The sequence below is a fragment of the Symphalangus syndactylus genome, chromosome 9 (assembly GCF_028878055.3).
Source record: "Symphalangus syndactylus isolate Jambi chromosome 9, NHGRI_mSymSyn1-v2.1_pri, whole genome shotgun sequence".
Classification (NCBI taxonomy): Eukaryota; Metazoa; Chordata; class Mammalia; order Primates; family Hylobatidae; genus Symphalangus; species Symphalangus syndactylus.
Window position 1 is genome coordinate 43,493,999 of NC_072431.2, and position 17,267 is coordinate 43,511,265.

Below are 17,267 nucleotides of genomic sequence, written 5' to 3' on the forward strand. Positions count from 1 at the left end.
AATGATCACATGTACCCCTAAAATATGTACATTATGTATCAAGTAAAAACATAAAAATAAATAATAAAAATTTTAAAATTTACTGTAAGCTCTCATAAATCCTCTGTAGTACAAGATATAGTATAATCACGTAGGTTTCTCTATTATATTTAGCCACTCTGTACAAAATTAGTTGATCCTTTTGGTTCCCTCTTAGTATTTTACTACACATGCATATCTTTAACTTCCAAAAGCTATCAGAGCAAAGGAATAGTTTTAATTCCCTGCCCCTTTTCTCTGGTGGGGGAACTGAATGGAATGGGAGGATAGATAACAGACTCTCATTCCTCCTAATCATTAGTAGTTTCTATCGAATTTTCAGTATCTCCTCTGTCATCCAATGGCATCATTTTCTGTTCTTAAAAGACACTATAACACGTATCTCACTGACCCTCAGAGCAATGATCACCACGCATGACACTGCAGGGTCCACAGACTATCCATACACATGTGAGGATGGGTCATCCTCCCTGCAGCACCTCTGATAGCAAAGTACTATTATCCTCATTGTAGCCTTGGAGAACAGAGGCTCAGAGAGGTGAGACTTGAATCCAGGTCCTGTAACTCTGAATCTGAGAGCCCATCCGTGCCCCTACAGTGCATGGAGTTCAGGAGAGCTCCAGACAGACCCAAGCCAAGAGGATTTCACTCCTGTTGGCCAGGAGGCAGGCAACTCTGCATGTTCCTCCTTTCAGTCAGGAATCCAGCTCTGATGATCCTCTTCCCACAGAGAGAAGCGTGCTGGCTGCCAGTTGCATATGGCTTGACGAAGATAGGAGAGGACATAAAGACACCCCCCTCTTCCCTGTGCCCCCGGAGGAGAATCAAGCAGATTGTTTCCTACGTGGAGGAAGTGGATGTAAGAAACCTACGGCAGCAGGCAGACCTCAAATGGGTGAGAATCACAGTGATTCCCCTGACCCCCATGCAAGCTCTGTCTTGAGGAGCCAGGTTCGAAGGCACCAGGACTGCCTGTGAGCCAAAGAGCTAGACCATTTCAGCCCCAGGAGCTTCCTCCCTGAGATGCCCACCTGAAGAGAAGCCGCTGTTGCCTTCAGCCTCCCTGGAAGACCTCCGCTGCCGGCAGGCTGGTCGATGTAACAGCTCAGAGTTGAAACCCTCTTAAAAATAGCTCTGTTCCCTTCTGGGTTTAGCAACTCACACTTGAAAAGCTCTTTATTCTTTATGATGAATAGAGAGCAGGAACTTTTCATTGACAAAGAGGAGCTAAAATACAAAATAAAGGCAGACCGATGGTAGTTATTCTTTTGAAGCGGTGGACAGAGAGGGCTTCAGTACTCAGCTTTCACAGCTATCAACCCTTTCCTTGGGTTATTCCTGGAATAGAGGCATGAAGAGGCTTTTGAGCGGCTCTTGCTGTCAAAAGCTCTTGTGTGGTGGGCAGTATTTCAGGTGACAGCATTAGCTAGAGACCACAGAGCAGCTTGAAGTTGAAATTTCAATCTAATTAATCGACTGAAGAAGAAAAAGACCTGAAAGAAGGGCTTAACTCTTTGCTATCCAGACCTCCAAGACTCCTGACCATACTGAGGAAGGGAGCAGGTCTGACAGTAAAAGGATGGGAGTGAAAGGTCAAGAAGCCAATACTTATCTTGGTGGGAGGGACCACCATTAGGTACGTGTTGGGGACCCTTGTCTTTCAGAGAGGCCAGGATTACTCAATTTATGTCTTGCCCATAAATCAAAAGTAATACAGATGGAGGAATAATGTCAAGTCTAGTTTCAAAGTAATTTATTTTCTTTAAATCAAATGAAATGCATCTCTCAGAGTCCCAATGAGTTGGTGAGAAATTTGATCTCAGTTATTATTTGGGTCTTCTTCCCTTCTTCCAAATATAAACATCTGGGAGGCATATGAGTTACCTGGGAAAGAGGGAGAAGACATGTAAATTATGCAGGGTAATTGAAGCTGGTCATATGCCCAAAACTCCAAATCACATTGTCTTAAGGTAGGATGTTTATTCCTTGCTCAGGCAAAGTCCAATGTGGATGTTCATGATCAGGAAGCCATCTCAGGCAGCTCTCCTCCAAGCAGTGACTGAGGGATCCAAGCCCCTTCCATGATGGGGCTCTGTCATCATCTGGGCTTTGAAATCATTTGCTTCCTGCCACTATGACTGGAAAGGAATTACAGGTAGAGATAGAGAGATCATAAGGATATATTTATGAGTCAGGCCCTAAAGTGGTATACATTACTTTAGCCCACATTCAATCAGTCAGACTCAACCACTTAGCTGTAAGTTGATACAAGGAGGCTGGCAGAGAAATAGAATTTAACTGTGTTCCCAGTGAACAGAAATATCTATTGATAAAATTTAGCAATCTGTACCAATGTATCTAATCTTCAGGTCATATGGCTTTTTCTGTTATTCTTCTCGTTCTTTCCACTTGGTCCATAGAATCTTGGTGCTCTCTCTTTGTCAGAAGGATTCAGTGAGGCTGGAAACCACACCTGCTACAGTCCTGCTGCTTCTTCTGGGGAGAGGCATCATGGACCCATCAAATTCTAACTCTTCTTTTTCTCTTTCCTCTAAAGCATCCTTTTCTCCTAGGATTTCTAGTATAACTTTTTCTTTTTTTTCTTTTTTGAGACAAGGTCTTGCTCTGCCACCCAGGCTGGAGTGCAGTGGCGCAACCTCGGCTCACGGCAACCTCCACCTCCTGGGTTCAAGTGATTCTCCTGCCTCAGCCTCCTGAGTAGCTGAGATTACAGGCACGCGCCACCACACCTGGCTAATTTTTGTACTTTTAGTAGAGACGGGGTTTCACCATGTTGGCCAGGCTGATCTCAAACTCCTGACCTCAGGTGATCCACCTGCCTTGGCCTTCCAAAGTGCCGGGATTACAGGCGTGAGCCACTGCACCTGGCTGTTCAGCATCATTTTCATACAGACAGAAAAGACATAATCACTGTGAAGAGAAAATAGTAAGAATACGAAGCACACAGTTGAGACGGGCATGTTAGGCAGTTGGCTGGGCTCAGCTAGGCAAGCTTATGTCACTTACAATTATGACAGTGGGCCAGAGTCCAATGCCTCAGCAAAATAACGAATTACTACCTACCATGTATTTCTGAGTCTATTCATAGTTGAAAACTACGAATGACAGTTGCTATAGTTTGTTTTAGTTTGCCCGAGAGAGACAAGATTTCACCTGGTGGTTTTTATGAGTTCAAGTGTCTAGACCTTGAGAATTACACCCCATGGGTCTGAAGGAAATTCAGGTACCATTTAACTACTACAATGGGCAATCTCAGAGGAAGTGTGGCTGATGGGAGTGGCTTCCAAAGACAAGAAAGGGGTAAGTAGTCTGATTTTCAGAAAGGAGAAAAAGTGGGAATCACAGAAAGTACAAATGTGTAAGTTTGAGGTTTGAAGCCAGTTCTTTTTTTTTTTTTTGGAGACAGGGTCTCACTCTGTTGCCCAGGCTGGAGTGCAGTGGTGCAATCATAGCTCTCTGCAACCTCAACCTCCTGGGCTCAAGGGATCCTCCCACCTCAGCCTTCTGAATAACTGGGACTACAGGTGTGCAACCACGCCTGGCTAATTATTTTAAATTTTTTATAGAGACAGGGTTTTGTCACGTTGCTCAGGCTGGTCTTGAGACCCTGGGTTCAAGTGATCTACCCAAAGTGCTGGGATTACAGGCATGAGCCACTGTGCCTGGCCCCCAATTCTTTCTAATACTCATCTAGATTTTACTAATCAACAGTTAATTTATAATTTTTTAAAAGTTTTAGGCTGGGCACAGTGGCTCATGCCTGTAATCCCAGTACTTTGGGAGGCCAAGGCAGGTGGATCGCGAGGTCAGGAGATCGAGACTATCCTGGCTAACACAGTGAAATCCCATCTCTACTAAAAATACAAAAAAATTAGCCAGGCATGGTGGCGGGTGCCTGTAGGCCCAGCTACTTGGGAGGCTGAGGCAGGAGAATGGTGTGAACTGGGGAGGCGGAGCTTGCAGTGGAGCCGAGATCAAGCCACTGCACTCCAACCTGGGCGACAGAATGAGACTCCGTCTCAAAAAAAAAAAAAAAAAAGTTTTAAAAGGAACGTAATAATCACTTCATATTATGATCAGTTTGCTCAAAATAAGTCATACTTTTGAACCAAAATGATCCAAATATTACCTTTCCTTTTTTAGTTTGGACTATTAAATTGTCAGGTTAGGGGACTATGATAGACTTACTTTTTCTGGAACTTGTTGAAGGCCTCAATAATAATATGTTTTGATAGATTTGAAGCTTTTGAACAATCCATCTTGGGTGTTGATTAAGATTGAGCTTTGGGAACAGTCCATTAATAACAAGTTGCTGTTACCCATCTAAGTTCTGAAGCAATGAATAAGTAAACACAGGTGTCAACCAGATGGGGAAAACAAACCTCACCTCTGTTTTTGGTTAAACTGATAAGAGAATGTGGCTTGTTATGTGTCCACAACCTGGCCCTTAATCCTTGCTAATATTCCAGGCCTGACACAGTTAAACATCCCTCTCCAGTCATAGGCACAGCTGAACCACTCTGGCCTCCTATTCAGGGGCAGCTCAGTGATTGGTGGAAGAGGAGAATATATATGTCCTGCACAGGGGCAACTTCAAAGAATTCAGAGAGGGCTTGTTGAGGCAGCTTCAATTCCTTCTCCAAAATTCACCAACTATCAAGCATGGTTGGAGGTAGAAGGAGTGAACTAGAAGCAGTAGAAGTTATGATCCTGACGTTTCTGCAAGGGCAGGAGATCTTATTTCACGGATCAAGTTAGAAACGCATAGAGGGGAGCAGAGTGATTCCTTTTAGCAAACAATAGGGTAACCTAGAGTTCTTTCCGCTTGTGCTGTTATAGTCAACATTTTGCTATTTGATGCATATGAAGACCCAGAAGGAATGTATAGCTTTTTTGAGGTTCTTACCAAAATAGGAAGAATAACTGACATGACAAATGATGGAAAATTAAAAATCACCTCACCTGGCTGGGCGCAGTGGCTCATGCTTGTAATCCCAGCACTTTGGGAGGAGGTGTGTGGGTCGCTTAAGCCCAGGCCTTTGAGATCAGCCTGAACAACATAGCAAGAACTCGTCTCAAAAAAAAAAAAAAAAAAAAAAAGGAGAAAAAAAAAATCACTTCGGCTGAGTACAACCTAGGCGAGAGTCTCCTAAACTCAATTATTTAGGTTAAGAGAAACTTATAAAGGAAAACTTCATACACTGTGCAATTGCTCAGATACAGAGTGAAGAACAACAGTGTTGGCATCAATTAATATTAAAATGTGCCTGGGCACGGTGGCTCACGCCTGTAATCCCAGCACATTGAGAGGCCGAGGCAGGCAGATCCCTTGAGCTCAGGAGTTCGAGACCAGCCTGACCAACATGGTGAAACCCCGTCTCTACTAAAAATACAAAAATTAGCTGGGCGTGGTGGCACGTGCCTATAACCCCAACTACTTGGGAGGCTGAAGCAGAAGAATCGCTTGAACCCTGGGAGGTAGAGGTTGCAGTGAGCCGAGATTGCGCCACTGTACTCCAGCCCGGGCAATAAGAGTGAAACTCCATCTCAAAAAATAAAAAAAAAAGGGGCCGGGCGCGGTGGCTGAGGCCTGTAATCCCAGCACTTTGGGAGGCCGAGGCAGGCAGATCACGAGATCAGGAGATGGAGACCATCCTGACTAACACGGTGAAACCCGTCTCTACGGAAAATACGAAAAATTAGCCGGGCGTGGTGGCGGGCGCCTGTCGTCCCAGCTACTTGGGAGGCTGAGGCAGGAGAATGGCGTGAACCCGGGAGGCGGAGCTTGCAGTGAGCCGAGATCGCGCCACTGCACTCCAGCCTGGGCGACAGAGCGAGACTCCGTCTCAAAAAAAAAAAAAAAAAAAATTGTATTACAATCTTCTACGGGTTTTTAGTTCACCTGAACTGAATATAATTATTATGCATCTGCTAAAGATGTTAGTACAGTCTCCAGCTGCATTTGTTCAACAAATACTTGTTTAGCATGTATTCCATGGCAGGCACTGTGCTGGGTGGGAGTTAATGGTACCACATTGTCTGGAGTAATCTGCCCATTTAGGGGCACATACTTTAAGAGCAACACTAATGAATTAATCTGGAGGATTGGTGGGTGGAAACCTAGTCCTATTTCTTCAGGTTTCCATGAGGCAATTTCTTTTCTTTTTTCTTTTCTTTTCTTTTCTTTTTTTTTTTTTTTTTTTTGAGCAGAGTCTTGCTCTGTAGCCCAGGCTGGAGTGCAGTGGCGCATCTCCGCTCATTGCAACCTCCGCCCCCCGGGTTCAAGCCATTCTCATGCCTCAGCCTCCCAAGTAGCTGGGATTACAGGTGTGTGCCACCACATCTGGCTAATTTTTGTATTTTTAGTAGAGACGGGGTTTTGTCATGTTGGCCAGGCTGGTCTTGAACTCGTTACCTCAGGTGATCCACCCACCTCAACCTCCCAAAACGCTGGAATTACAGGCGTGAGCCACCGTGCCCAGCCCCATGAGGCAATTTCTACTAACTCATAGAAAAAATATTTGAGTATTTTATTGGTAGAAATTATTTTAGTTGGAAATGACAGAGACATTGACATAACCAGCTTAAACAATAAAAAAATTAGTATTATTTTAAATAACAACAACAAAAGCCAAAGGTAGAGCAAGTATTATAATTGGAGCTGGGGATTTATTGCTTTGCTGTTCTTTGAGCTCCTTCATCCTCCAGATAGGGGCATTTTCTGCAGGTTGGTTCCTTCTGGTGACTGCCATCAGCTCTTGGAACAACATGCTTCCTCATTAGAAAATTCTTTCTAGGCCAGGTGCGGTGGTTCACGCCTGTAATCCTGGCACTTTGGAAGGCTGAGGTGGGCGGACCACCTGAAGTCAGGAGTTCAAGACCAGCCTGGCCAACATGGTGAAACCTTGTCTCTACTTTAGAAAAAAAATACAAAAATATTAGCCAAGTGTGGTGGTGCATGTCTGTAATCCCAGCTACTTGGGAGGCTGAGGCAGGAGAATCGCTTGAACCTGGGAGGCAGAGTTTGGGGTGAGCCGAGATCATGCCATTGCACACTAGCATGGACAACAGAGTGAGACTCCGTCTCAAAAAAAAAAAAAAAAAAGAAAAGAAAAAAACGAAAAATCTTTCCTCCTACCTTTGAACAAAAGTAGTCTGATTAGGCTTGTCTGTATCACTTGCCCAATCAGAGATGGCTCTGATCCAATAGCAGTCTCTAGAAGTCATGCCATGTACTGATTCGCTGAAGCCTAAATTCTGAAACCAATCACTTGCAAGGAGATTAGAGTTACTAGGATTGGCTTCAGTTGAGGATAGGGCTGGCTTCCTGAGACACTTGGGCACCGTGAAAGGGGTTGCGGTGGGGCTTTTGTAAATAACATTAGGGTTCTGTTTGAAAAAAGGAAAATGGTGGGAAGGATGCTAAGGAGGCAACCCCGGGAGAAGGAACGTCTCTTGGATGGGTGGATTTGATGGAAGAGAAGGTAGACATCTTTCCTTTCTCTCTTCCAGGAAAACCTGATCTCTCCTAGTGCTGTTACATTTCTTAATGTGGCAATAGCTGTAACTCATACCCTTAAAACCTTGCACAGTGGTGTGGATTCAATTGTCCTGCTTCTTTGTATGTGATTATATCACATAAATTCAATCACGTGGGGGTTTGTAGGAAGGCTTATTGTGGTCAAGGTCCAAATTCTGCCCTCCAATCTATGCTTACTGGAAATATAGTTGATCTTTTGATCTTCATCTGTTGGATTCCTATATCTATTTCTAATTAACTCATAACCGGGGGTAGGGGGTCATGATTATCATCCCTAAAAACCTCAACAAGTGTGCTCTTCAGAGCAAACCAGAATCTAAAGGATTTGGAGAACTGTCACAAAGAGGAAATGTAAAATTCGATATTGAGACTTTGTGCAGCCATCAGAAAAAAAATATCGAGACTTTCACTGCTATACATCAGCTGGATATATCAGATATTCGGAAAGTTCAAAGTGCACAAATTTCAGGAGCATAGCCATCAAGAAAGCTGCACTGCTAGTAATGGGAACTCTGTCTTTGGAAGTATTCATGCACTGACTGGATGACATCTCCCAAGTATGCCTAAACATGGAATTCTGCACATTTGGGAAGTGGAACACAGTTACTTTCATGACACAATCCAATTTTTGTTCCAAGTAATCCTGTTTTGGTAATTGTTTGACCTGTGGTTTTCAAAGTGTAGTTCCAGTAGCAGCATTAGCACCAGCTGGGGAACTTGTTGGAAATGCAGATTAACAGGTCACACCCTAGCCCTCCTGTTTTGGGTGGAATTGTGTCCCTCAAAAGGATATGTTGAAGTCCTAACACCCAGTACCTCAGAATGTAGCCTAATTTGGAAATAAGGTCATTGTAGATGTAATTAGATAAGCCAAGATGAGGCTGTACTAGTGTAGGGTGGGCCCTTAATCCAATGACTGATGTCCTTATAAGAAAAGGAGAGAGAGACACGGATACACAAGAGGAGACCTCCATTAGATGATAGAGGCAGAGACTGAAGTCATATACCTGTAAATCAAGTAACACCAAAGATTGCCAGCAAACTACCAGAAGCTAAGAAAAGGCAAGGAAGGATCTTCCCTATCGATTTCAGGGGAAGTGTGGCCCTGCTGACCCTTTGATTTCAGATTTTGAGCATCCAGAAATAGGGGCTTGTTTTAAACCACCTATTTCGTGGTACTTCGTTGTGGCAGCCCTATGAAACCAACACACCTACTGAATTAGGAACTCATATATTAGGGCCCAGCAATCTGTGTTTATAAGTACCCCAGATGATTCTGATATATACTAAAATTAGAAAATCACTGACTCCCTTCCTTCCTTCCTTCCTTCCTTCCTTCCTTCCTTCCTTCCTTCCTTCCTTCCTTCCCTCCTTCCTTCCCTCCTTCCTTCCTTCCTTTCATTTTTTTATAATTTCAACTTTTATTTCAGATTCAGGAGGTACATGTGCTGGTGTGTTTCATGGGTATATTGCATGATGCTGAGGTTTGGGGTACAAATGATCCCATCACCCAGGTAGTGAGCAAAGGGTTTTCCAATCCTTTCCCCCCTCTCTCCCTCCCTGCTCTAGTAGTCTCCAGTGTCTGTTGTTGCCATCTTTATGTCCATGAGTGCCTAATGTTTAGCTCCCACCTATAAATGAAAACATGTGGTATTTGGTTTTCTGTTCCTGGGTTAATTTGCTTAGGATAATGGCCTCCAACTGCGTCCATGTTGCTGCAAAGGACATGATTTTGTTGTTTATGACTGTGTAGTATTCCATGGTGTATATGTGCCTTTTCTTTATCCAATCCACTATTGATGGGCACCTAGGTTGATTTCATGTCTTTGCTATGGTGAACGGTGCTGTGATGAGTGCATGTGTCTTTTTGGTAGAATGATTTGTTTTCTGGGTTTTTTTTTAGACAAGGTCTCACTCTGTTTTCTAGGCTGGAATGCAGAGGTGTGATCATGGCTCACTGCAGCCTCAATCTCCCAGGCTCAAGCAATCCTCCACCTCTGCCTCCCAAGTAGATGGGACTACAGGCATGCCCACCATGCCTGGCTATTTTTTTTTTAAGAGATAGGGTCTCACTACATTGCCCAGGCTGGTCTCAAACTCCTGGAATCAACCGATCCTCCCATCTCAGCCTCTCAAAGTTTGGGGATTATGGATGTGAGCCATGACACCCTGCCCTTCTTTTGGATATATACCCAGGGATGGGATTGCTGGGTAAAATGGGAGTTTTGCTCTTAGTTCTTTGAGAGCTCTCCAAACTGCTTTCCACAGTGGCTAACTAATTTACATTCCCACCAACAATGTATGAACATTCCCTTTTCTCTGCAGCCTCACCAGCATCTGTTCTTTTTTTTACTTTTTAGTAATAGCCATTCTGATAGGTGTGAGATGGTATCTCATTGTGGTTTTGATTTGCATTCATCTGACAATTAATGATATCAAGCATTTTTTATATGCTTGTTGGCTGCTTGTATGTCTTTTTTTGAGAAGTGTCTGTTCATGACTTTTGTCCACTTTTAATGGGGTTGTTTGTTTTTTGGTTGTTCAATGGTTTAAGTTTCTTATAGATTCTGGATATTAGAGCTTTGTTGGGTGCATAGTTTGTGAATATTTTCTCTCATTCTGTAGGTCTGTTTGCTCTGTTGATAGTTTCTTTTGCTGTACAAAACCTCTTTAGTTAACTGGTCCCACTTGTCAATTTTTCTTTTTGTTGCAACTGCTTTTGAGGACTTAATCATAAATTCTTTCCCAAGGCCGATGTCCAGAATGGTGTTTACTAAGTTTTCTTCTAGGATTGTTATAGGTTGAGGTCTTACATTTAAATCTTTAATCCACCCTGAGTTAATTTTTGTATATGGTAAAATGTAGGGCTCCAGTTTCATTCTTCTGCATATAGCTAGTCAGCTATTCCAGCATCATTTATTGAATACAGAGCCCTTTCCCCATTACTTATTTTTGTTGACTTTGTCAAAGATCATGTGGCTGTAGATGCATGGCTTTATTTCTGGGGAGAACCACTGTTTCCGTTTTTCTTTTTTTAAAAGTTTTTTAATGAAACCCTTCATGAATTTGCATGTCATCTTTGCACAGGGGCCATGCTAATCTTCTTAGTATATATACTGCTGAAGCAAGTACAGAACCACTGTTTTCTATTCTAGATCTAGACCAATGCCTCTCTCACATTTACGTGCATGTGAATGAATTGAGGATTTTGTTAAAAGGCAGATTCTGATTCAGTGGATCTGGAGTAGGACCTGACCTTCTGCATTTCCAATATGCTCTCAATACACGCCCAATATGCTCTCCAAGGACTGGACTTTGAGTACCAAGTGTCTAAATCAGTGCCATCCGGTAGAACTTTTCATGATAATGGAAATGTTCTATACCTCTACTGCCCGATATGAAAGTCACTAGCCACATCTAGCTACTAAACACTTGAAATGTGGCTTGATTGAGAACTAAATTTAAAATTTTTATTTCCTTTTAATTTTTTTTTTAATTTAATAGAGACAGGGTTTCCCTATGTTGCCCAGGCTGGTCTCAAACTCCTGGGCTCAAGAGATCCTCCTGCCTGGGTCTCCCAAAGGGCTAGGATTACAGGCATGAGCCACCACGCCCAGCCAAGAACAAACTTTTTAAATGTTATTTAATTTAAATAAATTAATAGCTACATGCATTATATAGTACAGGTCATCAATTTCCTGTTTCTAGTCTTAAATGGCATGTTTTGCAAAGCTTTCAGGGCCCTCAACTTCTGTTCATCTTGAAATAGCCATAATTTGATAGTCAGGACTGGTGGTGTTCCCTATGCAAGACTGTGTGTGCTCAGCAGTATATTAGGAGCCACTGGAGAGCATAAAATAAATAGATTGCAGGGTCTTTGCCCCTGAGGAACTTCCTGTTTATTAACCAGCTCTCATTGTGTTTTCTTCCAGTTTCTGCCAAGCCTGAAAGTGTTCAATGTTAAAGGGTGGGGGGAGGAGGAAATTAAGCAATAATTAGGAGAGATGATGCTTGGCAGGGGCTTTTTTATCTCAAGGCTACCAGATTTTGTTCATGGAATTTGAGAACATGAGTGATTTGCATATGTTGCATAAATTTGCATCTTGTATTCAAGAGACCTGTCTCCAAGTCTATGAAGTACAATTTAATTAATTAGTAGAACCTACTATAGCTGTATTCAGAATAGAATTCATGGCATAACACACATGAAATTGCTAGCTGTTGACAGCAATTCAGGAGATCCCAGACCAGGTCAGGAGACCAAAAAAAAAAAAAAAAAACAGAGCAGAAGAGGTTGACAGTTAAGGGGGAAGAAAAGGTACCAGGACCTTTGTTATCATCCCTGACCTCTGCCTTCTGTGCACCTCCAGCCTTTGTATATAGAGTCATTCATTTCCCACAAATGGCATTATGTAAAATGAAGTTGCACCGAAGAATGGAACTAGACCTCCTGTGCCCACTAGTGTCAGTTTCCTTATCTTTGGCATACCCCATACTTCCTGCCTTGCTTCTCTGCCTACAACTGAACTCTGCATGAGAGTTAGCACATAGTTTAAAAAAAGAAAGATAGAGTGAATGAGAGAATGTCTAAAGAAAAGAAGTGAAGAGTCAGGTAGTTTTTCCTGCTCTCTCTTCCCTTCTCTTTCTTCTTTCCTCTACTAAGCACCTACTCAATGTCTGCGCCAGGTCTGTGGTAGACCTGGGGGATACAAAGTTAAAGTAACACAGGCTTCTTGTCTCAAAGGAGCTCAGCACTGCAGCAGGGCAGATGGGCATATGAGCAGCAACTACCATACTGTGCATAGCAAGAAACGATAAAGGCGTGTCCTAGGAAGGGGACCCAGAGGAGAGAGAGATGCCTCTGTTGATGTGGAGAGGTAGAGGGGAAGTTTTCACACAGGAAGAGAGGTAAAGAAAGGATTTGAAGAAAGAGAAAAGACTTAAAGAAAGAGAAGGACTGTGGTGGGACAGAGAGAACAGCACGTGCAGAAACAGCACGATGTGCTAAGCGTACAGTTAAGTATCAGAAATGTGAAGGGGAGGAGGGAGGTCAGGGAGGGGTACAAAATCCAGACCAGCCTATAAATGCCTTATTAACTTGCTTTCAGGCACCCAGGGAATGGAACTAAAGTAGAGTACTTTAGACCGCCTTACCTAGGAATGAAAACATGGCACTGACCCCAGCAGCAGGGCTAAAGGATCTTTCCCTTAGGAGTTAAGTCATCCCCTCCTAGCATCTCTTGACCGATGTTAGCTGTAGATCTGCCCTTAACATTTCCTACTTGTGCCCCTTTCTAGGAGAACTTGAATTCTATTATGACCCAAGTTGACTAGAAATAGTTCTGTATAATATATCCTCTATTTGTTGTCTGTAACCAAATATACCACTGCCTGCCGGGCAGCCCGCAGAGGTCAGGTGGAGCTGAAGGGTCATCCTGAAATGGTGGTGTTCACCACCTGAATGATTCCCCTGATTCTCTCCCCTCCCCATCGTGTTGGTATTTACTCCTTCTTTCTTTTCAGAAACTCAGAACCAAATGTGGCAACTGCATGTAGCCCCAGAGATACTAAAAACTCACCTGCTCCCCCACCACTTCCATGGCCAAATCTAGGAGCCATAGAGCTACCCCTCACTGCAGAGCTAATGGGATGGCATAAGGATAGATACTGTGTCTAGTGCCTCCTCCCACCTCGTCCATGCGACTCTATACTCTGTGGGAGAACTGGCTGCCATATTTCATTGATCTACTACTAAATATTTTAGAAAAAAGCACAGAGTATACAATCACTAATTCATACCTGCTCCTCAGCTTAAGAAATACATTTCAATCTCGGCCGGGCGCGGTGGCTCATGCCTGTAATCCCAGCACTTTGGGAGGCCGAGGCGGGCGGATCACCTGAGGTCGGGAGTTCGAGACCAGCCTGACCAACATGGAGAAACCCCGTCTCTACTAAAAATACAAAATTAGCTGATCGTGGTGGCACATGCCTGTAATCCCAGCTACTAGGGAGGCTGAGGCAGAAGAATCACTCGAACCTGGGAAGCGGAGGTTGCAGTGAGCCGAGATTGCGCCATTGCACTCCAGCCTGGGCAACAAGAGCGAAACTCCATCTCAAAAAAAAAAAAGAAATACATTTCAAATTCAACTGAAGCTCTTCTGTTTTCCTAATTAATTACCTTCCTTTCCTTCCTCTTAAGAAGTAATCATTATCCTGAATGTGGTATTTATTATACCAAATACTTGTATTTATATGATACTATGGTATATTGTGTTGTTTTAAGTATTTTAATATTTATAAAAATGTTATGCCTCAAAATGCCATCAACAACCAACTCTGTTAGTTTCCTGTGTGGGAAAGCTTCTGAATTGTGCGGTCTTGCCCCTCGGGACCCTATGGCTGTATCATAATAAAAAGATAGCTTTTGGCAAGACTTTATCTTATGCTATTGATCTACATTGTCTCATATTTTTCCTTTATTCTTGTATATTCTATGAATAGGGTGCTATCCTGTCATTTAGTTATTGTAATGTGTGTGAACTGCTGGGGACAGACTGATGTGGGTGCAGTTCTTAAAAAGCCCTAGACATCACATTTGTGGTGTTTAAGGTATTAGGAACAGCCCTACAAACAGGGGTTGATTGTATTGAATATTCTTCCTGCTGAGGCTGCCTTGTGATGGTGGTTGCTTAGGGACCTTGGAGCTAAAGAAATGGGTAATCGTTCAATAATGGTCCTGTAATATTCATCAACCATGAGCAGTTAGTAAAGAATGGCTGCAAAGGCAGAGTTAGGCTACTAACAAGGAATTTATGTAGATGTGCCATGTCTAGCCTGTGTTCTGGAACTATAGACATGAATAAGGTACGGTCCATTCTCTCTGGAGGCTCATAATTGAATAGGGAGTATTAATAAGTGAATGATTGCAATTCAGCATGGCAAATGCTAAAATATACGTATGTAGCAGCTATAATAGGAACAGAGTAATAGGGAGAGTCAGAAAGTATGGTCAAAACCCAAAAAAAGTCAGGTATATAATATGTGCATATTTCATATATACATGTAAACTATAACTATGAGGTAATAATCTCTGGTCTGTCCTTATTACCTGTGTGGATTGGGCAAGTTACTTACAACACTCAGCCTGTTTCTTCAACTGTGAAATGGTGATAATATCTAGTAATATCTAGTAGTGTTGATATATGGATTAAATGAGATAATCTAAAAAAAGTTATCCAGTGATATCCTGGTAAATGTTTAACAACAGGTTCTCTAGGGGAAAAAAGACAACTTAATTTAAAGCATCTGCCAATTTCCATGCTTACATACTCCCACCATGGCCAAATTCAAATGCCCACATTGTGCCAGTGAACAAGAAGTTAGGAAGAGATGACCCCAATACATGTGAGCCAGCTCTGGCACCCCACTGATTTATTATGTTCTTTAACTTGATTTTTTTCTCAACATTATTGTATTTGAGATTTGTTCATGTTGATACACACAGGTCTAGGTTTTTTTTTCTTTCACTTCTACTGCTATGTAGGGTTGATCGTATGAACCCACCAAAATTTATTTTTCCTGCCAGGTACAGAGGCTCATGCCTGTAATCCCAGTGCTGTGGAAGGCTGCAGTAGAAGGATCCCTTGCACTCTGGAGTGCAAGGCTGGCTTGGGCAATGTAGCAAGACCCCTTCTCTACAAAAAAACATTTAACAATTAGCGGGGTATGGTGGTGCACACCTGTAATCCTAGCTACTCTGGTGGCTGAGGTGGGAGGATCACTGGAGCCTCGAAGTTTGAAGCTGCAGTGAGCTGTAATCACACCACTGCACTCCAGCCTGGGCAACACAGAAAAAATTAATTAAATAATTTGTTTTTCCTTTTTTTTTTTTGATGGATATTTAGGTTGCTTTCGATCTGGGGACTCTTGAAAACAATGCTGTAAAAATCATTTTGAATGTACTTCACGGAGCACAGGTGTAAAAGATTTCCCAAAATCAGAGTAGAATTCATGGGTTTTGGACATACAGGTTCCAACATGAGTAGATTTTGCCAGATTTTCCTCCTAGGTAGCTGTGATGATTTACTTTCCCACTAGTGTATCAATGTTTCCATTACCTTCATTTTCTCCTGTTCTTAGTTTTAACAGATGCTATAAACTGAATTGTGTCCCACCAAAATGTATATCTTAAGCCCCAACCCCCAATGTGACTGCATGTGGAGATACAGCCTTTATGGAGGTAATTAAAATAAATGAGGCCATAAGGGTGGGACTTTAATCCTATATAATTGGTACCCTTATAAAAAGAGGAAGAGACACTAAAGTGCCCCCAACAACTCCACCCAACTCCCACCCTCTCCCAACTATGTGTGCATAAAGGAAAGGCCATATGAGGACACAGTGAAAAGCCAGCCATCTATAAACCAGGAAGGGAGCCCTTACTAGAATCCGAATTTGCCAGAACCTTGATCTTGGACTTCTAGCCTCCAGAAGTGTGAGAAAATAAATGTCTCTTGTTTAAGCCACCCAGTCTGTGAGATTTTTGTCATGGCAGCCTGAGCAAATTAATGCAACAGACTTTTAAAATTTTGCCTTTAAACAGATGTAGTTTTTCTTTATTTTAACTTTAGAAACTCTTTGTTTCCTTCTAATCAAGCCTCAACTCTTATCTAGTTTAAACAAACTCCCAAACTGACCTCTTCCTTTATAACCCACCTAATTTACTTATTCCTAATTTACTTCTTTTGAAATTGCTCCATTCAGGCTGATTTTCTCAGATCCCCCAAATATACCATGCTCATCCTTATCTCTGGACCTTCATTAAAGCAGCTCTACTTGCCCAGAATACCCTATCATTTCCCTGGGCATATCAATATCTTGTCCATGTTTAAAATACACAAGTCAAATCCCATTCTCTAAGAGTTAGGACTCCTTCTGGGTCAAATGAAAGAAAATCCAAACCAAACTTCTATGGCACAAAAAGGAAATTTGGTTTTATGAAAAACAGAACAGCTTGCTTCAGAGATGCCAGAGACCTAGACAGTGCTATTAGGTCCTTCTTCTCATAGCCAGTCTCACTTTACCCTGCACTGGATGTATTCTCTCCTTCTGTAGACATCGTGCCTCCACACTGAAGGACCAGCACAGGGCCACAGAAAGCTCCACGCTTACAACGTCTTATGCATAACCCACAGAAGACTTCCTCTGTCCCATTCTCCATTTGTAATATCCTGGCTGTGGGGCAAGAGCAGGGGAGTTTTCATTGGCCTGATTTGGATCAAATGGCATTTTCTTGTTTAATCATTCCATCTAGAATGGTGGGGTACTATGACACTTAAGCCCAGGGTATATGCCCACATCTGTAGCCAGGGAGGTATAGTATTATGACTGTCAAACCCATTAAAACCACATGGAGTGTGGAAGATCAAATCCCCTTGCTGTGGTCTGAATGTTTGTGTCTTCCTAAAATTCTTATGTTGAAACCTAATCCAGGGCCGGGTGCGGTGGCTCACGCCTGTGATCCCAACACTTTGGAAGGCCGAGGTGGGCAGATCACTTGAGGTCAGGGGTTCAAGACCAGCCTGACCAACATGGCGAAACCCCCGTCTCTACTAAAAATACAAAAATTAGCCAGGCATGGTGGTGGGCGCCTGTAATCCCAGCTACT

The 17,267-nt window shown here is 42.7% G+C and overlaps 1 protein-coding gene and 1 pseudogene across 1 annotated transcript in view; both read right to left on the bottom strand.

Annotated features, from left to right (window-relative positions):
• Positions 1–17,267, bottom strand: part of UPP2 (uridine phosphorylase 2) — a 263,171-nt gene that overhangs the window by 216,418 nt on the left and 29,486 nt on the right. The gene's annotated exons all lie outside the window — the stretch shown is intronic.
• LOC129490854 (uncharacterized) lies at positions 10,637–10,750 on the bottom strand (annotated as a pseudogene).